This window comes from Agelaius tricolor, unplaced genomic scaffold (genome assembly GCF_023055355.1).
Source record: "Agelaius tricolor isolate 1412-34295 unplaced genomic scaffold, bAgeTri1.0.p SCAF_1, whole genome shotgun sequence".
NCBI lineage: Eukaryota > Metazoa > Chordata > Aves > Passeriformes > Icteridae > Agelaius > Agelaius tricolor.
The window spans coordinates 44,027,833-44,052,833 of record NW_027269261.1 but is presented as its reverse complement, the minus strand read 5'-3'; the positions used below and the strand labels follow the sequence as shown (position 1 = coordinate 44,052,833).

The 25,001-nt window shown below is 37.2% G+C and overlaps 1 protein-coding gene across 9 annotated transcripts in view; it reads left to right on the top strand.

Moving 5' to 3' along the window:
• Positions 1 to 25,001, top strand: part of SIPA1L2 (signal induced proliferation associated 1 like 2) — a 126,648-nt gene that overhangs the window by 8,420 nt on the left and 93,227 nt on the right. For all 9 annotated transcript variants that reach the window (XM_071431876.1, XM_071431906.1, XM_071431895.1 and 6 more), the window contains exon 2: positions 17,917 to 17,989. The gene's annotated coding sequence lies outside the window, so the exon portion shown is untranslated. The remainder of the gene's footprint in view (positions 1 to 17,916; positions 17,990 to 25,001) is intronic.

Sequence of the window (25,001 nt, the reverse complement as noted above, 5' to 3'; positions counted from 1 at the left end):
CCGTGACTTAACAACCAGTTATAAGAATGAAAAAAAAACCTCCACAGTTATAAGAATGAAAAAATGCTCCGCAGTATAACCCATTCTCAGCAAGTGTTGTTTTCTGTGGGTAGAGATTTGCTCAACTAGAAATCCCGTAAGTAGGGGTCAATGTATCTGTGGTATAGGTATAATATAAATCAATTAAATGGATAAATAACTTTAAACTTCATTTTAAGAAATTATTTGTATTGCTTTGTTTGTTACAGTGTGAAGACTTTCCTATTTCATGACTCATGTATAAGGTGGATAATGACTTTAGGTTTCCTTGGTTGGGTGATGAAATTAATTTTTATTTTCGTGGACTGTATTTACAGATTTTGAAACTTAAACCCATTCATCATGTATGTTTCATATGTAAACATATTTTTCTTTAGTCATATGTTTTCTTCCTTATTAGGAAGGAATCTACTGAAGTTGGGTTTGTTTTGTGTTCAGTTTTGTTTTCTTTTTTTCCTTAAGCAGTAATTAAAATAGCCTTGTGTGAAGTTTCTGAGCATCTTTTATATACTTATTTTTAGTCATGGGACCTTTTTGTGTACTACTGAAACTGTAAATGCCATCAGATCAGATTTAATATTGCATATGGCAGTTGGACCATCATTTATCTTCAGTTTATCCAGGCTTTAAGCATGATTGTCAGGCTCAAAACATAGCACTTAGTGGTTTGTATTCCACCTGGAGACGAGTTACACGAGGGGTACTGTACTGGGACCTGTTTTGTTTAGTACCTTGATCTGGAGGAAGAGATGAAGTGTATTCTCATCAAATTTACATGTGACATCATGTTGTGGGAGTAATTGACACATTTGAGGACAGTGCTCTGCAGCTGAGAGAGGCTGGTGGAATGGACCCCATGACATTCCTCAAGGATAAATGCATCTTCCTACCCCTTGCCCCAGGATGGGCTGGGGAGTGACGTCCTGGGAAGGGACCTGCACATTGTGACACACGAGCCAGCATGTCAGGCTTCACTGCCAGTGACAAATGCCAGCAGCATGCTAGGCTGGATGAGCAGAAGCAGAGCCAGGGGGTTGCCAATACTCAGTATTCTTTAGGCCATCATTTTGGATACACCCCATCCAGTTTTGGTTCCCCAAATACATTGAGTAAATTGAATCTAATTTGGTGGAAAGCCAGGAAAATGAGGGCTTTAGAGCATGTAAGGAGAGGCTGAGAGAAATGACTTTGCACAGCCTGGACATCAGAAAGCTCAGGGGATGCTTACCTCACAAGGTGATACCTAAGAGGTTATCAAGGACACACGTCCAGGCCCTTCACAGGGGTACATGGCAGGAGGAACAGAGACAGTTGTCACAGTCTAAAACAGGTGAGGTTCTGATTTGGCACCTGCAAATAAAATTCACCCTAAGGACATTGAGGAGCTGGAATAGGTAGCACAGGTTGTCAAATCCACATCCTTTCCATATGTTTTAAGACTAAACTGGGCAAAGCCATAAGCAAGTCAGTCTGAATACAGTGCTGTTGTGGCTTCCAGTGTGAATTAATCTATGAAATATCACAACATTTTTTGGGGTTATCAGTTGCTCTGATAATTGGGAATTTCAGTTGCTATTCCAGCATACTGTGATATCACTTTATTGTATTTCAGAATTTGTACAGAATATTTCTCTATTACAATATTGTGAAGATCTTTTTACAAGACTCCTTACGGTCTTGCATTATAGGCTCATATTGTATATTCTTCGTTTAAACCAGTAGACAAGAATTCCCAAATAAATTATTGGCAGTTAAATATTTTACAACTCTAGAACTTAATAATAAAATAAATGCTTGAAGACAATAGAATGTCCTCTAAGGTTTGGCTTCAGATACACTTTGCTGACTTTGTCACTGATTAAAACATGTTTAGCAATACTAGAATTTGAATGTGTGAATTTCTATTGAGTAATTCCATTGGATCCCTTCCAAAAGATTGTTTTAATGTTAAGGAACAGGATGTGAATTTGAAATTGGCTCTCAGCAAGTCAAACTTAGATTTGTATTTGGTTCTTTTGCTTTGGCTACTAATTTTAGTACGATGAAACTTGTGATAACCCATGCTAAAGGTACCCATGTGGCTGGGGAAAAAAAATCTGTGATTTGTTTGAGTATTTGAAAATACAAATTAAAATGGTTCAGTTCTGAAAACATCTTCTGTTTGCACTTTTTAAATGTTCATCCTTAACCTCTTAGTTTCATTAGCTATAAACAAGACCCAGCAGAACCCCAGAAGCTTGAGATGATTCCTGCTCTTTCTCATCCAGCTTCACAGTGGTTACACTTTTAAGTATTTCTGTGTTTACCAAAGCATGAGCCAGACCTTCAGATCCCTGTTTTGGTTTTTAGAAACCACTTTATTAAGTATTTAAAATTTCAGGTGTTTGTATAACATTCAGCTTCAGTATGAACAAGGTTGCAAATACATGCTGAGATAATCAAAACAAACAGGAAAGGGAATGGAAAGAATTTCCTTTAAGGTAAAATTCCTTTAAGTTAAAATAACCATGATAGATAGTGGTTGTCAATTGGCAAGGAAAGCTGAGACTTGCCTTCTGAAGGTTTTATTTTGCTGAAAATGGAAGAACATGCAAAAGCTCAGTCAGATGTCCTTTTTAAACCATACTTTCAGCAAAAAAATGAATTAAAACATTAATTCTATTAAACTTATGCATCTCCAAAACTGTTGCATTAAGACTGATAATAGGTACAGATCAGTGTCTTCAGAAACTAAAACCTTCAGAACTAACTCATTAGTGAGTTTAAAAAGTCTGTTCATTGGCATTTTATTTTTGGAACAAGACTAAGCTTTCAAGGGTTATCTCCTGATCTTTTCACTCAACAATATTTTGTTTGCAAGACGGAGAAATTTTAGAGAATTTAAAATATATTTTTCATGAAGCTAACTCAAATAAAATTTTGACCGTAACATAAACTGTGTTTCTAGTTCTGAATGCTACACACACAGTGTGACAGAGCAATTGAGAAATGGAAGCTAAAAAGAACACTGCTGAAGCTGATGTGCTTTACAAAATTTTAAGGTGAATATTTGAGAAGAAAGCAAATAGCAAGATGAAACAAAGTTTTTGGAGTAAACACTTATTTCTCAGTATTCAGGAAGTAAATATTTTCTCTAACTTGTTATGACTTGGACAGAATTATAAAAATATTGTGTCTTCATTTTGTCAAGCTCACTCAAATGGAGTTGAGTAATCTGAGACATGGTTACTCAATGGGAAGGGTACTTAAATTAAACAGAACTCACCAAACCCCCCACACTATTAAGAAAAGTGATTGAGAACTGTTGTTCTGCAGGTTTAAAAGCATTACATTAGCTATACCTAATTTGCTCTTTAGGTATTTTTCAGGCTTTTTTCATGTTCAGCTTGAGCTGGAAAACGTGCATATTCCTTGGGCTGTCCCCTCTTCTATCCTCCCTTTTCTCCTCATGAAGGCAGCATGGCTGTTACCTAAAATCTTATTGGAATGATCACAGAGCACTATCTTGTAATGGTGACTTTTTCAATGTTTAATTTTTATGGCTTTTGCTTGCTATAGTAGTTTGACTCACAGATTTGATCACATACCAGTGTTTCGGATACTTGCACCAAAATAAAAACACAGCTTGCTATGTTTGCTTTGTATTTTTCTATTTCTGCACTGGCTTTTTTTGTTCTTTTAAAGTAGCTTTCAACAAAATTGCAATTAGTTGCCAGTAGCCCAGCTGATTTATAGCAACAACATAAAAATTCTATAGTCGAGCTGACCACAATAAAACCTTGCAGTTATGAGATATTGTGAAACCTAAAATCTGAGCTTCTAATAAAATGTTTATGGCCTTCTACCTTTTTGGCAATAAATTAAAACCCAAGAAATCTGTTTAGAATGCATTTTTTCCTTAAACTGTAATGACATAATTTCTGCTCTAATACTTTTCTCCTCCCACATGGAGTCTTTCATTCTGCAGTAAAAGTTTTCATGCCCTTCACTTGTGCTCTATTCTGTCTCCCACATCCCTCTACTGACTTGCCATTACCCACTTGTGGAACAAAAAATTACTTTTCTTTGCTTAGAAAGCGTAGGCCTGTGGTACAGCTGCACAGCTCACTGAAACCCTGGGTGGTTTACTGTGCCCAAAGGGGCCCAGTGTGTGGTTTATCCCTTTGGAGGCTGGAGGCAGAGCACACCTCCTGGTGAAAGACAGCTGGCTGTCAGCTCCTGGGCACCTTCTGGCTGGGAAGTGTGTGCTCAGATTTGCATCCTACCCACAAGGTTTCCCATTTATTGCTGCCAAGAGGATGTGCTCTCAGCCCCTGAGTAGTCCAACACCACAGGCTGCCATTTGAACATTGGCAAATTGGTGAAATTCCTTTTCCAGATGTGCATTTTAAAATAATGGAGCATGGCATAGAGGAGTAGATGGAGAGTGTTTTTTAGACATAGAGAATGTTCTGTCCTTTCAAACAACTTGGGCTTTAAATAATTTTCTATCTCAGCAGTTAGAGGAAATAAAAACTCTGCAGGAGTTCCAAAGACTAGAAAGTCTGTATATGGTTCACAAAGGTGGTGGTGGAGGAGGGGGCTGGAGAGGGGTTGTTTATTTAATGGACTTCAAATGCCTGAATACTTTTCAGGATACAAATCTTGTCATTTTTATTTTTCCCTCCTCTTTAATACCTATAGAACTAGCACCTTTTATCATACAGATGAAGTAATCAAATGAAACAACTATGTGATGTTTGAGTATGGTGGCAATGAAAACCTCTTGAGCTTCTATGTCATCAATATTTTAAATACTTTGACAGAAAAAAATTTGTCTCGTGTAGAATCAGGTTTTTTTCTTATTTTAACATCTTGCCTGAAACATACAATTAGTGTATATACTCTGGTAGTTGTTAATAAATTTAATGATAACTCTGATATACTTGACAGAAATAGCTTCACTTTTCTCTTTTCTTCTCTTTTATGTGACTACCATAGCCACTGGTATGTTTTAATATGATGTTTGTAATCAAAGATGAATGATTTGTAGAACTTCCACTATGCAAGTACACAGAGAAATGAAGTTAATAAAGATGCCATTATCTTATTAGAAGAGTTGATAACATTAATGTTTAAGAGGCAATAAGGTGTATGGCAATGTTTTCTGGGAAGTTAATATATTAACAACAGTTTCTCTCCACAAACTGATGGGCTGCAGAATAAGTGGATATTTGTGCTTTCAAGGTGCTCTTGAGGGGGGTGAGAAGACCAAGTGAATAAAAACACATGGGAAATATGAAAATGTTAATAATCATTTATACAAAATGCTCTCAAATTTTGTTAGATTAAAATAATTGTTCATGTGAAAGAAAATAAGTCACTTCAAGTTTCATTGTTATACATTAAGAACTAGATTAGATGAATTCAGGTGGTGGGTTTGGGTTTTTTTTCCTTTGTATCAAAAGAATGCCATTCAGTTATTTCCTGACTGCTCTGTGATAATTACAGATGGGAGTGCAGCTCTGTATTTTATGATCATTGATATTTTGAGTAGAATATTTGAGAATTTGGGATTTATACCAAGCACACTGCAAGCTTGCTTTGTATGTCATTTCCCTATATTTTTTTCCAAGAATAGTTTTCCATTATTATATTGTGAGCAGTTTGTAACAAAATGATGGTCTATTTGTCTTGTAGTCCACAAGTGAGTAACTACTCTGAATGCCTGAACCTTGCAGCCTTCACAGAACAAAAAAATGTGTCTGAAACTTAACACTGTCTTTTGTGATAGAGGGATATACGAGAAAAAATGAAAAACTTGCAAAGTGAGTCTCTCTTTGTACAGAACTGTCACTGCCCTGCTTGCCTGATACAGATTCTTTTCAGCTGTCACTTTCAGTACAAAGAGGACAAAGCCTGTGCCTGGACTTACTCCCACTGTCTTAGTCTGATTTTTATCTAAAGCAGAGTCTGAGGCCTGCAAGATTATTGACCATTTGTCCCATTGGAGTGCCAAGGTCTAGAATTCTGACCTTTCTGTGTTTTCTAAGTTCATGGTCAGTTTTCAAAGTACGTTTGTTTCAGTAACTAACACTAGATGCTATTTTTCTCATGTGGCAGGGGATAAAAAAATTTTCAAGCAAAAATATTCTGCTCTCTTCATATCCAAAGTATATTAGATAGTATTTTATGTTCCTTTTGTTTCTTTGTTTCTTTTTGCCTATACTTCTTAAATGTAGGTTAACTTGAAAAGACTTTGGTTTTCTGCAGAAAGCAGTTGTGTACCTGATTTTTTTTAAAAGCGTGAGCTGCTTAAAAATCTTACAGGTGATAATCATGATTGAAACAAGAAATCCTGTCCCTTTGTGGGAAGGGAGAAGACATGCTGGGTGATATTTAGGATATTTGTGATACAGGCAAAGTGTGTATACTGGAACTGAACAGCTGTCTTGAGCATGGAAAGAAATAAAACAACAGTAATGATCTTAGGCTGGGGAGCAGGGAAATCTTTGCCACATGTGAGAGGGGTGAGTGGCTTGGGTGTGTATGCTTGGGTGCCTGTGCACACATCTGAAATGTAGAAAGATAAAGAAGACATAACTATGAGTGACTGTTTCATTGTCTGTTCCAAGAGGGCAAAAGAAGCAAAACTCTCAGGTCTGAAACACGGCACTGGTGAGACTTCTGATGGTCTTGGGTTTATAAGTCAGCAGAAGGAGACAGTTGATCCTTGGTCTGTGATGTTTATGATTTAGAATTTATTTTTTTTTATTTCTAGATGTCTATTCCTGGTAGAAATCCTGCAGATTTCTATTACTCTTTCATTTTATTGCCCTTTTCAGCATGAAATAAATCATACAACCTTAATGGGTATAAATTGTTATATAAATATGTAATTTTTATTGAGATAAAACTGTGTGGTGGCAAACACAGTTTTGAGGTATTTGTTAATCAATATTTTGCTCCAGTCTTCTTCCTAGGAGCAATTGAAGCTTCCTAATAGAAAGCTTTGTCTTTGTTTAGTTTTGATTCAATGGCTGAGATAAGGACTTGTTTCCAGAACTTCAACAGCCTTGAAAGTTTGTTTCAAGTTAGATTAAATTCCTCTGATTTACTGAATTTTTTAACAGGACTAAAAGCCTGTGCCCACAACAGCATGGCAGACCAATGTGCTGGCTGAATGAGGGAGACTTGGTTTTGAGGCAGATGTGGCGTGGCCTGGTGCCAAAGCTCTGCTCAACCTTTAGTAGGTGGCAGAATGCCTGTAATTAATGTTTGGGGGGGGGAAATTAAAATTTGTGGCTTAAAAAACACACATTGAGAGAATGTGTTGTTCTCTTTGTATAAATGTGGTAATTAATTTTCTTTTACAGAAAAATTATTTTAATATATTGCTATTATCCAAATGAGGCTCCTAGTTTTATATTTTATTTTGATTTTCTTAAATAAATGTGTCCAAAATCTGCTTACTGTTGGTTTATTTAGGCATAGATTAGGTTGTATGTGAATTGTGTTGAAATCTGTTAAATCTTAACTGGTGGATTTTAAGTTTAAGAGTGTAAATGTCTTTTTTTAACACTGTCTTTATTTCTTTGATGTGTACTGTTATCTAAACCATGTAATTGTGTATAGAAATATGGGGAGAGGATTTGTCTTCTGGCCAACTTTTTTTTGTTCACTGCTGTCATAGGTGGCTATTACTCCCATTTCTCAAATACTGAATATCTGTAACTACTCCACAGTGAAGTGCATTTGTCTAAGTTCAGAAGCAGATGGCCATTTTAAATACACAAACCCAGGGTCTATCCTACTGAAGGAGAAAAAACTACTGTATGTGGCACATGGAGAAGTGAAAATTTCATCCCTGGTAATTATTCAATAATTTAGATATGTTGTAATTTTTTTCCCCAGGCAGTAAAATCTAAAAAAATTCCAGAAAAACACTGCTTTCACATATTTCTGGTGCAGCAAACAAACCTGACTCTTAGCAATTTTTTTACAGGAATCATGCTATCCATGCCTCTCTTCATCTCTCTTCTTGTGCAATAGTGCCTTTGGGAGGCTTCTGGTTTGATTGTCAGGCTGGCATATTTAGGCATGTCTGAAATACAAACTGTGGTTTTTGTTCAGAACTGTACAAACTGTGCCATATTTGAAATAAGTTACTGAAGTCTCATCTGCAAGAACAATGACCTTACAAATTTAAACTGGAAAACTTGTACAATCAAAATTCTCTGGTGGTTTTTTGTAATAGAAGAGAAAAAGTATCTGTCAAATATAAATGGAAAAGGAATCAAAATGATGTAATCTTGACCAGAGACTAAGCTAAAGTTTTTACTTAACTTTGGTTTTGCCATTCAGTAAAGAAAAAAGTTCTGGGAAATAGCTGTAGAGGTGGTAATTGTAATTGCCCACATTTGAAATGCTTTGTGAAGGAGACTTCACTGCACCAATGCCTGGGGGGATGAGAATGGAGAGGGAGAGAAACACAACAAAACAAAAAAGCCCAAACAAAACCAACAGCTTCCTCTGCCCCCCAACAGGTTATATCAATTATTTATTAAGTAACAGGTCAGGAACTTTGGATGAGTGAAAGGGTGGTGAACAAAAAAAGGAAAACTTCTTTTTTGGTCATGCAAACAGAGTATACCCTACTTGGGCTGTAGTGTAAGTATATTGGGCTCTAGTTGCAATGGGAATCCAAAATATAGTGAAAATGTTTCCTTAGTCAAAAGTAATCAAAGAAGAATTAATTTGTAATTTTTAGAGCATGTAAAGATCTATGGTCCCATTCCCAGTTCCCAAAAATGTTTATTCAAATCAAAGTTGTTACATAAAATTTATGCTTTAATGGGCTTCCATTTTTTTTAATATGAGGCAGCTACCATATCCTGAAACATCTGGTGTTACAACCTTCAAAAAAGGTGTTTTTTCCAGTTCACTTAATGGGTGAAATGATTTTAGTCTATGGCAAGCTTTCTTTGACTTCTGTGGAATTAGACTAAATGTGTACCCAAAAATCTGTCACCGAATTCTGCTCATCTATGGATACAGATGAAAGTTATTTGGGATGCTGAAGGTTTTGGGCTGGTTCCAAATTAGCCCCACTTGACCTAAGAGGGGTAATGTTCTTGTTACAGCATGTCATAGTGTACATACCAGCTCAGGTCTTGGTATAGATTGAAAGGATCTCTGTTAATTCTTTCTCTTCTGTTGTGTATTTGCCTTGTCTATTCCTCTTCATTTTGTGTTGTTTGTGTTTAATCTGGCCTAAACACCATGTTATGAGTGTTGACTATGAAAAGCAATGGTAGTAAACTATAAGACTCATATTCTTGGAATGAATTTGATGACCAATTATGCTATTTTTGCCTCTGATAGTCTGAGGGAAATGGGAGACATTCAAATGCAGTTCTGGGCATTGTCAGTCTTTTCAGTGCTGTTTCAGAGTTAAGGCTGGGAGAGGATTCCAGAATTTTGAATAGGATTTTCAATCAAATGCGTGGGTTCAGTGTGTAAGGAATACACTAGGAGGCTATAATTGAATGAAGAATTAATTTCCAAATTCTGCAAACTACTTTGTTGACATTACTGGGTATTTCAGTAGGAGAGCTGGATGAAATGTTAAAGATCTTGATTTATGCTAAATATCTAATTTTGGTCCCTGCATTTCAAGAGGGATGTTGAGAAACTGAAGAGCACCAAGAAGGGGTCAAAGGGCCTTGCTTGGAGCGGATGAGATGGCAGGAGAAGCTGACAGAGCTCGGCTTGCTCAATCTGACAAAGCAGCAGCTCCTGAGTAACCTAAGGGTATCCCATAGCTGCTTGAGAGTAGTTCCACAAAAGGATAGAGGTGGATTTTTAACACTGTCCCCAGACTGGCCCCAAACTCTGGTATGGTGTGTTCGGGTCAGAGGGAGGAAGCACACTGCCAGGAGGCCAGTACAGGCCCAGGACAGACTGCCTTGGAGACATGGCTGATTTTCCATCCCTGGAGATCTTGAAGACTCGGCAAGACCTGGCCATGCCTCACCATTTCCATTCTGATGAGAGTCCTGCTCTGAGCAGAAGATTGGACTGCATGACTTCCAGAAGTGCCTCCCAGCCACTCCAAAACTTAAGATGATTAGATTTTTGTTCATCCTTTAGCCCTTTTATTACCTCAATCTGAAATGACTGGCTCGTGTATATTTGAAAAAGCAAGTGACACTGTGAAAAAGCATATTCTACAAACATGTAGTCATTTACAAATGATATGCACAAAACTCTACTCTTGTTTTTGAGAGACAGTAATAATAAAAAAATTCCTCTCCACTGATTGTATTTGAAAATCATCTTACTTTTCATGCTTGATGAAAACAGAGCTGATAAAGAAATGTTTTGGTTTTTTGCATAGTTCTTAATATGTTACTTTCTACTCAAAAATGACAAAAGAGTATTTTTTCCACCTCAGAGAAATGCCAATGATAAATAAAGTATTAAGCAGACCTATGGAAGCAATATAGAAAAGTATTCATGCTATTTCTGTGAATAGCATTCACAACACTGTGATATAGTTATGGGGTTTTTTCACACCCGTTTTATGACTTGTGAGTAATTTTTGTGTCTTTCCTGCTTTTAAGCTGTTGCTATAAGTCAGCTGCCATGTTTCACTTATCTTTAATTGAAATAGTCAGGCTCTACCTCATCATCCAGCTGATTTTTTTTTAATCTGCTTTTCTGTGGATGAAGCCAATAACTTCTGCCTTGTTTAGTAACTTCAGTTCCAGGGTGATAATTTTCCTTTATTGTTAATATTTTCAGCATACTTATGTTCATGATATTTCTATTTTTTTTATTCAGGAGGTATCAAAAGCACTGCACTGTCTTGCTGCTGTACTCTGAAAATGCAGGGAAATTAAGAGCCCCTGTCTCTTTCATTGTGAGGAGTGGTACTCATCTTTGCTGTGGTTATACCAGACTACTCACATTTAAGCCCTTTATCTCTTCTGTGATTAAGTTTGGCATAATACAAAGTTAAAAATAAAGCAAATCAAACAAAAAAACCCAAACCAACCAACCAAACAAACAAAAAAAACCCCCAAACAAACAAACAAAAAAACCTAAAAAAAACCCCCAACCAAACAAGGAACAAAAGACTATTTGGGCTAAATGTTGAGCTATTCCTGAAAATAGCTATACTATTTAATCTCTCTCATCTATTGTATTTTCTATAATTAGTGGTCCAATCCTGATATGTGGTGGTGCCAGAATGGATATTGTTTCGTGCTCTCTTTGTGATCTTGCTTATTACATGCTTTTGCTGTGCTGTCAAAATGAGGTATTGCAAAGGGAGAAAAGGATGCCTGGAGCTGAACATTGTTTCATAGGAGAAAAATAAAGGTGGGAATGAAGATGATGTTCACATTATGTATGGGGATAGCAGTGTGTGGAGTGTCATGTTGAAAATACAAATGATAAAGATCAAGCTCTATGTTTATTACCTTTTATTAAAGATACTTACATTCCATATTAATTGCAGATTTATTGCAAGTAAAAAGACATCTATGGAAATGATGGGCATTGTGGGGTGTTCTGTTCATTTCTGACAAAATAACTTTGATGTTAAGCACAGATCCTTTCCCAGTTAAAAAGTCAGTTCAGAAGGTAAACCTATCTCAAGCTTACCTTTTCTGTTTTCGTAATAAGGAATGTTCTTTACCTGGGGTTATATTCTAAATGTAGTAGAACCCTTTCAGGTCAGAGCAGGGTTAGTTGATTTTTTGTCATGTTCAGGATGAAGCTATAGTTGCATTTGAGTGTATGTAAGAAAATTCTGATGTCCTAAGGATAGATCTATTTATGCTGCTACTTATATTAGAGAGTGTGTCAGTTGTGTACATTTGCTGTTCACCTTATGTGTTTCTTAGCCAGTGCTCTTTGTTATCTTTCTCAGAGAAAGGATCATCCAAAATTGCATTTTCTATAAATAATTATTCTCAGCAGTCAATCTGAGACTTAAGCAGACAAAAGATGAATGGAGACTGCTTTTCAAATTAGTGCTGCTGTGTAATTAATTGTGCTTAATTAGCAAATCTTTCTTTAAGTATCCACAGTGCAGTGATGTAATTTGTTTTCCCAGGTAACCGATCACAAAATATGGAAAGCTGCTTTTAACAAACTCCAAGTAATTGCATGTTTCACTGGAAGCGCTTTGATTGAAACAGTGGTGATTTATCTGATGACCCTCAGTCTGTCTTGGGCCCCTCCAATCCTTCCAGCTGGCTTACTGTTGCTTTAAGATAGGAAATGGGTGTTTGGGCAGTGTGCTCACTGGTAAATTAATCTTGTTCCCTGTGCAGCTCAGCTAGAACAGTTTGGAAGTGCATCCACTGGGAAGGCATCCCTCCTTTGCTGCCTGTACAGGGACTGGTGTGTAGAACTAGGAACAGCATTTACTGTGATGGGGAAATATCTGTAATCTGACCTGTAGCTGGTACGGTTCAGCCAGCCTGGATCAAATAAGGTCTCCCTTCCTCAGAGAGGCAAATATAAGCTTGTGATAATGTTTTTATATTTCATATAATTTTATATTGTGACAGCATCTGTGATAGGTGTGCTGTGATATTATGTAGTAAAGTTCTCAATTTCCTTTTGAACTGGGTGATATGTGTGGCCTGTAAGATGATTAGTGCCCTCACGTGCTTGACTTCTTTAAGAATTTGAGTTTTCCACACACCAGTGGGCAATAGAGAATTACAGCTCTTAGAGAGATGGATGTGATTCTTACTATGGTGGATGTTGGTATTTCTGAAACTGAAAAACAAGTGTACAGAGATGCCATGCATCTTGAATGAACACAAGTTATTTTTCATTGTCCTTGTCCCTTTAGTTTAGATCCTTCAAGAAGGATCTGTTGCTAGGGAATTCCATTCTGGGTGTTAAATGGACATTGTAGCATTGTGGGCAGCATTGGTATTAAAATCAACTACCTTGTCAGAAAAGGGAGGAGTTTGATTGTTTTTTGTGTTGTTTTGGAGTTTGATTTTTTTTTTTTTTTTTTTGTCAAAGGTATCTGGAACATTGACCTCTACACATTTATCTGGGCAGCAAAAAATTAAGAATGAACTTATGGATTTAGAAGGAAAGCCCAGTTTACAAGTCAATGTGTAAATTAATTGCCATCTCCAAAGCCAGGGATTTCACAAGTTTTATGGCAATGGTTATTGTATATCTTTGCTTTGTTTCACAGTAAAGCATGCTGCTACTTCCTTAACCTTATTGTTTTCTATTTCTCAGTCTGTATTTCAAAAAGAAGCAGCAAGTTTTCTCCCTGAAATGAATAATTAAAATAGATTTTTTGTATGAAACACCTGCACAGTAGGAAGTGAAACAGAACTTTTTAGCTCTCACTGTTTTATGGCAAGATTTCTGTTCCCTTTCCTTCCTGTAAACAACGGGAGTCACTTAGAGAGTGGGAAATAAGCTATTTACAGGATATTTTCTGTATGAAAGGAAGGAAAAGGCCTTTCCAGAGATCAGTCTATTGTGTTGGGAATATGGAAAGTTATATGTAGTTCAATTGAGTTTAGTACTTGGAGAGGAAATACATGGCTAAATACATGCAATCACTTCAGTCTTGCCCCTTTAAAGTGCTAGATGCCCCCATTAGCTGCTGAAATCAAAGCAGGAGGTAGGACATGGAGTGCTGTGGTTTGATCCCAAATCCTTTGTGTAACCTGTGATCACTGTAAGAACTAGATCAGAGAGAGACTACACTAAGAGCTGATGCAGTATGGCTTTTATTTATAAACAAGCAGTTTTGATACTTGTACTTTTAGATAGATGTTCAAGTTACTTTTGCACATCTGGTTTTGATCTCTTTGAAGTACAGTTGTCTTTGCTGGACAAGTGTCATAATTGGATTTTTCATGGAAGTGATGGTTTCCAATGTACTCGTAGAGTGTATATATTTTGAAAGTTCTGCTTCACATATGAAATATATTCACTAAATTCTGGTGTGAACCTGGCAGTCTTATAAAAGATTGCCTGGCCTGTGTTATAAAATTAATTTCTCTGAATAGCTATTTGATTTTCATTTATCTTGTGTAGCACCAGCAAGAGTCTTTATCACCAGTAAGAATTGTGGATGAGGTATTTAACTCTAAACTCTGCCTAAGTATTATGGAATAATATAGCTTTCTTGAAATCTTGGGTGTATAAGATGATAGGACTGACAATAGCTTTGCCAATAAAATTGAGTAGGTAGAGGAAAATCTTGTCATTGATTGTATCACTTTTATCTGCAGTTCTTGTACTTAAGTCATACTTGAAAATGGAAATGTATTGTATCAGTTTTTGTCATTTCTTTTGCTCTATATATTAAGTTCAAGATTCTTAGTACTTGAATATCATGAAAAGGCAGTTGTAAGTATGGGAAAGAAGAAAGTAAAAAATCTTGTTTTCTTAATAGATGCTGAACTCCACTTTTTCAAAAGGGATACTTAAATACAAAAAGCTTTAATAGCAGTATTAGCTGTTAAAGAAATGATGGTTTTTTCCTTGTGTGATGGGTCCAGTTCCTCACACAGAAATCCTGATGTCTGGGTATTTCAGCCTAGGTTGGCAAATAAGGCTGCAGTATGTGCATCTGTGTTTGTAAAAGGCAGCTGAGAGTGGTGTATCTTCTGGCATGTCTTGGTGAAAGGAGAATGTGCCCAACAGAAGAAAAAGAATCCTTTGCTGCCTGTATTTGGATTTCTGTTCTTCTGGGCCAGAATTGACAGTCTGCTTGTTTGCTTTCTTTCTGTAGTTTTCTAATTCTTTGTTCAAGGCAGGGGCTTGAACAAATAAAGCCTCTTATTACCAAAAGGGCTCCTGCAGTCATGTATGAGACTTGGTCTAGGTGTAGAGGGAAGTGTAAAGTTTCTTCTTGAAAGTTTGGAGTGCTGAAGACACCAATGTCGTCATATCCCATAGCTGAGAACAAGTGACTTGACAAGGCATTAGCTAGCCTTTGTGGTCCTTCATGGAATTTATTTTTTAAATTGGATATCCCACCAAAAATGCAGCTCCAACAATGTAAATTGAGTGTGTCCAGGGTACATTGGACTCTCTGGGTAGATTGACTGTGTCAGGTTGATATTCTGGACATACTGAACATGCTGTGGAGCTTATCTCAGTAGTGACCATCTGTACAGTGTTTTGGAGCACTAAGAAGCTGCTTGGAACTAGGCTTTCCCGATGAGGATTCTGCCTCTTTCCCCATTCTTTCTGGAATGAATTTCTTCTAAATAGACAAAACTTTTTGGGTAGAGAAAGAAAACTTGCCCAGGGAAAATTAGAGAGCTTGTACTGATATTATTCTGTCTTTCTGCTTTTCCTATAACAGAAAAACAATAGGAATAGAAAATATTAAAAGATTGGGACATAAATAATACTACATATTCATGCAGAAAAATACTTTTTTTGCAGTTGAAAATTAGGTGCAGTATATGGCAAACCACAGTTAGGAATGTCTGACTTTTTGCCAAACAGGGCTACTAACAAGGATTGACTTTCCTATGCAGAAATTATTTCTGCCTGCATTTCAGTATCTTTCAGTGTGAACTCTTCTTTGCCTTCTCTTTGGCCAACTTGACTTCCTTGGTGACAATTCCTGTTGAAACAAGGTACTGGTTTTCAATTCCAGTGGACATTCAGATAAAGATTAAGAAACCAACAAATGAAATCCATTATTGCATCCTGGAGAATAAAGCAACCCACATTATAACTCCATGAGCAATAAAAGATGACAAACAGATCTGTGATAATCACCTACTCTGCAGCGGCTTTATGATGTCCAATACTACAAATAAGTTTTGAAGTACATGAAAGAAAATAGGCACATCATAATTTCTGATTTGTAATTTGTTACTTTATGTGAGTTTAAAGGAACCTACATTACTTGAAAATTTGAGGTTATTTTCCATTTGTAGACCTTAATGAATGTGGGGGCAAGATGTTATAAAGAAAACTTTTGAATACTGGTGAAATAATAAGTTATTTTCGGAATAGATAACATTTTTCTTCTCAATTCTTAAATTCTTTTCCTGATTCAGTGTTCTGTATAAGAACTTTGGATTAAAGAAAAAAATTAGTATGTGGACATGGCCTGATGTTTTCCCATTTGGCTGCCTCACAAAAGAGCAACGTAATCCTCTAAATCCTACTTTACTCTAAGGATCAATTGATTCCACTTTCTCCTTCAATAAATGGACAATTTAAAAATTTTCTTTGAGACAGACATTTTGAAGCTTGCTTTTTTCCAGTGATTTGGATATAGGATTACTTTTTTATTTTTGTGGGAAAGACAATGCTAATAATTATAATATTCTTCTAACTTTATTTAAAGAAAACTGGAAGCAGTTTCTGTTGGAAAATGGACCAGACTCCTAAGCCATTCTAAAAAAAGCCATTTGTTTTAATTTTGCAGTTGCTTTCTTCTCATGTTTTTACTTTTGACTTTCAGTATTTACTATGACTTTAGTTTCAGATTTTACTAGACTGAGGTTTATCTGAGAAATTTGTTTTCATCAGGTGTAATTTTTAGGTTAGGAATGAGAAATTTCTGTTTAATATCTTGGGGTTTTTAATTGTGTCTTCTGTTGGCAAACAGATTAGTTACCTGATGATGCTGGTCAACACTACTACTGATAGAGTTTAGGGATTTTTTTAGCTTTTCTATGAGAACTGCACTAGCCAAGGTGGTTGCTCAAGTTTTAGGTTGTAACTGCACCAGGAGTTGGGTTTTTTGTTTTTGCTAGTGTGAGCATACTGGTGAAAGTAGATTTAAGGTGTTGCATAGTTTTGACTAGACCTAGAATGAGGATAACAGTAAACTGTCCTGCATTCCATCTGTATGGGCTTTTTGTTTGTTTGTGTTACTGGTGTCTATAATACCTAGATATGCAGCTGACGTAGGATTTTGAGGCTTTGTGTTCTTTTCCATTGTATGCACTATTCTGTAAAATACCTATTAGAATTATTTTTGTCCCTATGGTGGTGATTTAGTACAGGAAATAACATCTGTTCCTGCTGTGTGTGTGTTCTTTTTCCTTTCTTTCAGTATGAATATAACATTGTGTATTTTCAAGCCAGATTTTACTGTCTGAGATCATGGTAAAACTAACTCCTTTTGAAACTTTGTTGGCTCTGATATAAAATAGACAAATCGCCTTGCTGATGGTTTTGTGATTTTTTTCTCTAACGTCAATCAGACAGACCTAGCTAAAATATTTTTATTTTACATATGCTTTTATTTTCCTTTGTTCAGAAGCAAATATAAAATTGTTAATAATAAAATATCAAAATATCAAATGTAAATTTTGCAGTTTTAGATTTCTTACAATTTCTTGGCTGTAAGTCGTCCCACAGAATCTCAGAGCATGTTTCTAAACCTTCTGGATCAACTCACTACTCTTTTCTCTCAAAACATTTTATGGCACTTCATGACTTTTCCTCATCCCTGTAATTGAAAATATTATTAGGCTACTTGCATTTTCCAGTACAGTTATAGGAATAGCTGTGGGCCCTTTATCATAACCTTTGAAGCAGAGCCATAATAAAACAGTCTGATGGTTCAGCACCTACTGGCTCATGACCCTTTGTCCTAGCAACGGTTTTTTTCCAGTTATTGCCAGGAACTTGCACAGATAACACCTTTAAATTCTTTGTTGCAACACATACATATGAAACTATGCTGATTTTTAAAGCCAGTGAGTTGTTCTTGATATTTTATTTCCATGTAGAAATTAGTAGATTTTAATTTTACACTAATGTTTATTGAAGGTTCTTTTTTAACTTATCCCTTAATATCATAAGGGGACATGTTCACCCAAAACCAAAACCAACAAATCTTTCTCATTTGACTTGCAGGTATCTCCATTTTGTTGATATCAGAAAAAGAGTGACCGAAGTTGGCATCCTTTGTAAACCCTTCTAGCCAAAGGTAAGCCAAATTTCTAGCTGATGGCAAATATGTTTTTACTATGCTTGTAGTACTTTTAAATAAAAATGCAATTGTGCTGTTTTCTTGATGTTTGACATCTCACAAATGGTATTTCCTTGGGATACCTAAAGCACCCTAAAAACCCCTAAGATAATAATTTATGTGTCTGGGTGTACAAGTGAATAAAGAATCACAGAATGCTTTGGGTTGGAAGGGACTTTAAGATCATTTCATTCCTACCTCCCTGTCATAGGCAGGACACTTTCCACTGCCTCCATTCAACCTGGTCTTTCACAGCTTCTCAGGATGACCTGTTCCAGTGTTTCACCACCCTCACAGTACAGGATTTCTTCTTAATATCCAATCTAAACCCACCCTCTTTCAGTTTGAAGCCATTCCCCCTTGTCCTATCACTGCATGCCCATGTATAACGTCCCTCTCTGGCACTCTTGTAACCCCCTTTGCCTAGTGGAAGGCTTCTGTAAGGTGTCCCATGTCTTCAGGCTGAAAAAAACCTGTCTCTAGAGAAAGTTCAGCCTTTTTTTTGAAATCTGTAACTTGGCAGATTGCCTCTCATTAATATTGAAGTGTAGGATACAATCAATACTATACAGCTGTTACTATACAGAAGGATTATTGTGTTCTGTAATGCATCAGAGAAGCCAAATTCCTATCTCTACAAACTCCTTGATCTAGCTCAACTGGATTGGTTTTAGTTCTAGGATATGGCTCAGGCCTAGAAATACTTCATGTTGGCTGAACACACTCTATCATCTGAAGACATTCAGTGTACTAGTTTTGTTTCTATCTTATTTCTGACACCAGTAAAACTTTTAACTTTCATTTCCAACTACATATTGTTTCAAGGAGGAAAAATTCTGAAACAAGAATTTTAATAAGTTTTATCTTAAATTCATTATGCATTCAAAGATTTGTATGAAGTAAGATAATTGTTTTTTGTCAACCTATTCAAAGAATCATAGATTTAGGAGAGTCTGAATAATTGATCTTCCTTGCCATGTTTGCCACATGCTTTGATGCAGGAGAAAAGATTGAACTTTGTGTTCAGCCACCTGAGCCCCTCAGCCCTCCGTGCACTGCAGCAGTTAAACTAGGTGGATGCTCAATATCTGTGTTGTTGTTTATCAGATTTTAAGTGGCTCCCTTTGCTCACATCAGGTTAATAGTTTTTTTCCCTCTTCTCATCTGAGACTCTATTTTTTCAATAAATGGTCAGTTCTGTTATACACAATAATATCACAAGACTCCTGTGTTACTGAGCCTGATGAAGCTCTGCTTTATTAATGGCAGAGTAGAACATATCTCTGAAAATCTTACCTACTACTTTTCATATAAACAATGTGTTTGACTTTGGAAATAGTCAGACTTAGAGGACAATATTGTAGCATATTTTGCATTGTGTGTTGTCAATAATATCTTCATCTGAATAATGCTAATGTAGTGAAAGAGAACACTAGTATTTCTAGTCTAGAATTGTGTGCTAACCACTTTTGTATTGCAATTGCTTTATCTTTTGGCTGTGAAGTTGACCAATGCATCGTAGATGTTTAAAGAAATTTGGAAGAGCCTGAAAAATATAATTTGTATATTTGGTCCTCTTTTTGTGGTTTAGGGTAGTAGTAGGTATAATATAATAATGCTGCAAAAAGAATGATGGTCGCTGATGTCTAATAAGGTGCATTGCTTTTCTTTCATAATTTGAAAAGTATTTAACACAAAGAATATTGCTGTTTAAGCTAGGAGAAGAAATTTGTGGTTTGCTCACCCCTGAAATAAATACACATCAGTTTTTTTGTGTTTGGTTGCCTTTTTTTTTTTTTTTTTATCTTTGTTCCATATAATCCAGACAAAATCTTTATGCCAAAATAGTTCTTTTGATGTATTTTGCAATTATGGTAGCATATGGTAGCAGTGGTACTGATTAGCAGGTTTGATAATCCGGACTTTGAAATATGTAATTTTGTCGACCATAAAAATTTATTCGCTCTTTCTTATCATAAGTACAGGCATAAGAAGATGGGAAATTATTTTAGCTGTAGAAAACTGATAGTGGTTTTATTTCCCAAGTTAAATAGTTAACCGTTTATTGAAGAATGGTAACACTAAAAAGTAAAACATGCTTGAAGTTTCTCTTTAAGAGGCATTCTAAAATTGGTTACACAAAACTAAATGTTTGAAAAGTGCTTAAAATTTCAATAATTTTAAAAGGAATTTGAATAGCTCACATGAGGTTGTTCAGCTGTTGCAACTGTGCAGCTGCCTACGTTACACTGTAGAGGTACTTTTAAGGCAGAGGAACAGATAATAAAATTCAAGGGTGTGCATCCATGTAGAATATACACATGTCAGATTCAAGTGATAAACTTATTACATTTGCCTACGTCATCATCAGCTTTGTGGGTGATGTTTTCATTGGGAGGATGTGTCCAAATATATGACGTAGATATAGAATCAGTAAGCCTAAATGCAGCATTTAGTCTTAGTTTTGCATCCAGTAGCATGTTTCCTTTTCATAATAATAAATAAATTTAAAACTAAACCCACTCCTCTTTGCCTCCAGTTACTGATAGACTGAACTCTACTAGCTACTGAGGCACTATTTCTGTAATAATTTTGATAGTTATTTCATAGGGACACATGTACATGAGGCAACCAATCCAAACTTATAGTTTGGTATTTTGGAAGTATTTTTGTGATCTGGGAATGAACTGGCATCTAAAGGCTTACATGTTTATGTGAGTTAATGAAAACATCATCTATTGACAGTTTGTGTATGTTGGTAGTTGTGATATGGGCATAGATAGGACAATGTAGTTTGGGCATAAACATACCATTTATTCAGAAACTAATGCAAACAAAAAATGCGTAGCAGTAAATTTGGCCTGATAATATATGTATGGCATGATATAACTTTTTCACAGAAAACATGGTGTGCATTTGGTGCAAAGGAAATTGTTTTCAGAGGCTAAACTATATTAGAAAAATCAGAGAATTGCTGAAATGTAGAGGCACCTCTTGAGATCACATAGTCAACCATCCCTGCTTACAGGTCAAGGCCTGCTGGATTTTAAATATCTTCAAGTGTGGAAACTCCACAACCTGTCTGGGCAACCTCTTCTGTTGTCTGACTTTCACAGTCAAAGGGCATTTTCCTATGTTTAGGTGGAGTTTCATGTCTTTCCTGTCTTATTTCCCTTTATCCTGGCACTGAACACCCATGAGCAGAGTCTGGCTGCCTTTCATGCCCCCAGTTAGGCACTGGGGAGATCCTCTCTGAGCTTTCCCTTCTTCAGGATGAGCAGCCCCAGCCCCCTCAGCCGTTCCTCGCGTGAAAGATGCTTCAATCCCTCAGTCATTTTAGTGACACTTCTCTGGATTTGTCCCTATACTTCTGTGTCATTCTTGTACTGGGGGAGTACAGAACACAATACTCCAGATGGGATGAGGGACTGATGATGGAATTTTAGGTCTAACCAGTAAGTGAAAAATAACTAGCTAGGAATGCTGATAGGCACGTACCATTTTTGTCAATAGCAATATAATATATTCAGTAATTCTGTATGGTGTTTGATGTCTCAAATACACCTTTTCAATCTCCAAATTGTTGTTCTTTATTTCCTCTGTAAGAAGAATTAAAATATTCTTAGGTATAAATAAAATATCAAGCTGCTTTATCTTATAAGGTGTGTGTGCTTCAGTTTTGGAATGGCCCTTAGTCTTAATAGCTCTGCCACCTGAGTGGAAAGGTTGTAGGGTAAGTGAACCAATGTTTTGCTTAAAAGTTATTGGGTCACATACTACAAAATACTAGTAATTCTATGGGTTGTTTGTTTGTGTTGGTAAAATAATACCAATCTGCAGAGTTGGTCTTTCCAGTCTGGTTCCCTTCTGCCTGCCACAAATCTGGCAGGACTGATCAGTTCAGGGAGAGGGCTATTTTGGTTCCTAAAGGCAGTGAGCCAAAAAAATATCTATGCTATGTTATGTCTCTGTGCCCTGTGCTACACTAAGTTTGTGGTTCTGGAAAGATTTATTAGTTTGTTTGGATCTTCCCATTTAGCTTACTGGAGCTTGGAAAGAAGTAGGACTCTCTCACCTCTTCAAATGCTATATCCCTCTAAATAATACAGAGATAACAGTAAGAAAAAGCATTAGTGTGGTCCTCCAAAATAGAAGTCAAGGTAAAATAACATGCAAGGTAATAAAATGGCAGAGCTTACTAACATGCATTCTGGGTTCGCTGTTTTGGAGAGAGAATAGGGGGGAAAAAAGAAGGACTGTTGGCAGGTTGGTTAGGATAGTTAGCACCAGAACTGACTGAAGAGGGATGAATCTTTGAAGGGGAAGAGATGGCTAATTTAAAAAAAATGGGAGAAGCTAGTGTTAAACTTTCTTTCCCTAGGCCTCAGCAAAAGTAGTATTTATTTTTTCTTTGAGGAAGAGGCTGATGTACCACTAGTGCTAACTAAACAGATGTAAAAAAAACAAAAAAAAGCCTTAATAAACAAATAAAAAGAGTTGAAAGGAAGTTGTTGGGAGGGAGTGAGGAAAGGATGCAAACCATCCTGATTCCTTAAATAATGTAATCTAATTTATTTCAGTAAAATGCTGTGGTATTATTGTTTTATACAAAGTGAAAGCCTAACAGAAAATTATCTTAATTGAAATCCTTTGTTTCTGGCTCATGCAGAAAAAGGCTTCTAATAAAATATTCGAAATAATTAAGAATTAATGCAAATACTTTTGAAGATAAACTGCAGAATGGGTCAAAAACATGTCCTATGAGCTTGTGTCCTGGTTCAGAGCAAACCTGGGAGAGAATCCCCAGAGGGGCTCCGGTAGGAAAGCAGATTCCATCAGCCCCTCTCCACAACCAGTCCGGGAGAAACTACCTCCTTGGAGAAAGGTGGAAAAAAACTGTTTATTAAATAATAAAACCTAACCAATATTAAAAAATAAAACCCCTTGCCACTCCAAAAGAGATGACAAACTGAGAAAGTCCCCTCCCCAGGTTGCAGCTGAGCTCACTCAGTCTCTGATCAGTCCCTGCGGTGCTGGAAATGCCACAGGCCAGGCCTGGCCCAGTGGGCCGCAAGTGGAGCTGCTGGTGCTCCCCTGGGTGTTCAGTCCAGAGCAGGTTTCAAGAGGTCCAAAGAAAAGGGAAAAAAGGAAAAAAAAACCCCACAGTCCAGGGAACTTCTTTGCCTCAGCTAGCTAAACTAACTAAAAGCAAAGGAGAGCTCTGTCCCGCTGTCTGTCCATCCGCAGACAACAGAGTCAGGAGCAGGAATGTGTAGGAGGAGTGCAGTGTCTGAAAAAAACTGCTGCTTCTTCTCTCCCCCCTTCACTCTCTGGAACAAGGCTTAAAGGTGCAAAACTTATTATTCAGCATTAACAGAACAAGGCGACTGGGGATAAAAGCATCATATAGTCAACCCAGGACAGCTTGTTTTTGGTTACTACTAGAACTGTGCAGGATAAGTGATAAAGTTGGAAAAAAGAGTTATGCATATGTGAAGGAGAGACTCCTCAGAGAAAATTGGAGAAATAGAACATAGAACAACATGGGAAAACAAGAAATGAAAAAATTCAAAAATTTGAAAACGGTTCCGGGAGACCCAAAACCATTCTGGAATTAAAGTTGGTGAAGGATGTGAAGGGCAATGAAAAACCTGTTGCAAGTACATAAGGAGTGGAAAGATGCTAGGGAAGATGTGAGCCCACTGGTAGTGGGGTAGGGGATCTACAACAGACAGAAAAGACTGAAGTGTTCAACACAGTTTCCACTTGCGTCTTCCCTGGTAAAGGCTGGCCTTCTGAAATCCCAGATAGTGTGGAGCAAGGAGGACTTAACCTCAGTGGAGAGTTATTAAATTAAGGGATATTTAAACAAACTGAGCATAAAGAAGTCCATGGGACTTGATAGAATGCACCTATGGAGATGACCGATATCAGTGTGAGGGCACTTGATTTCTTCAAAAGGTCATGTAATTTGGAGAGGTTACTGAGGACTGGAGAAAAGTCTACAGAGAGTCTGGGGAAGTACAAATAAGCCTTGCTTGTGCCTGTGAAGGTGATAGGACAAGTCATCTTGGAAGGTATTTCCAGATGCATGAATAGCTGGGAGTAGTGAGCATGAATTGAAGCATGGAAAATCCTACTTAACCCACCTGATACCCTTGTATGATGAAATGACTGGGTTGGTGGATGAGGGGAGATGGCCTTGATAGATGGACAGTGAAATAGACTGAAAGCTGGCTGAACTGCCAGATTTAGAGGGTTTTGATCAGCAGCACTAGCTCCAGTGGGAGGCCAGTAGTGTACCCTGGGGACTGATACTGGGTTCAACACTGTTTAATGTCTTTGTTCAGTGACCCTGTTGCTGGGACTGAGCACACCCTCTGCAAATTTCCTGATGATACAAAACCAGGAGGAGTGTTTGATATCCCAGGTTGCTGGGCTGCCATCCAGAGGGCCCTCAGCAAGATGAAGAGTGCGCAGAGAAGAACATTCCTAATTCAAAAAAGGACAATGCCAATTCCTGCAGCTGGGGAGAAATGACCCCAAGAGCCAGCACATACTGGAGGTCAGCCACCTGCAAACAGCACTGCAGAAAAGGACCTAGAGGTCTGGGAGGACAGCAAGCAGGACACAAGCCAGCAAAGTGTCCTTGTGGCAGCACTGGTGAGGCCACACCTGGAATACTGTGTGCAGTTCTGGGTTTCCTGGTACAAGAGAGATAAGGATATATTGGAGAGCATCCAGTGCAGGCCACAGAGAAGGTTAAGGGACTGGAGCGTTTTTCATACAGTGAGATGCTGAGTGAGCTGAAAGTGTTTGGCCTAGAGAATCAGAGGGAACTCATCAGTGTATAAATTCTTGGAGGAGAGTGAAAGGAGGATGGAACCACGCTCTTTTCAGTGGTGCCCAGTGACAGGTTAAGAGGCCAGAGTGTAATTTGAAATATGTGAAATTCCATCTGAACATAAGA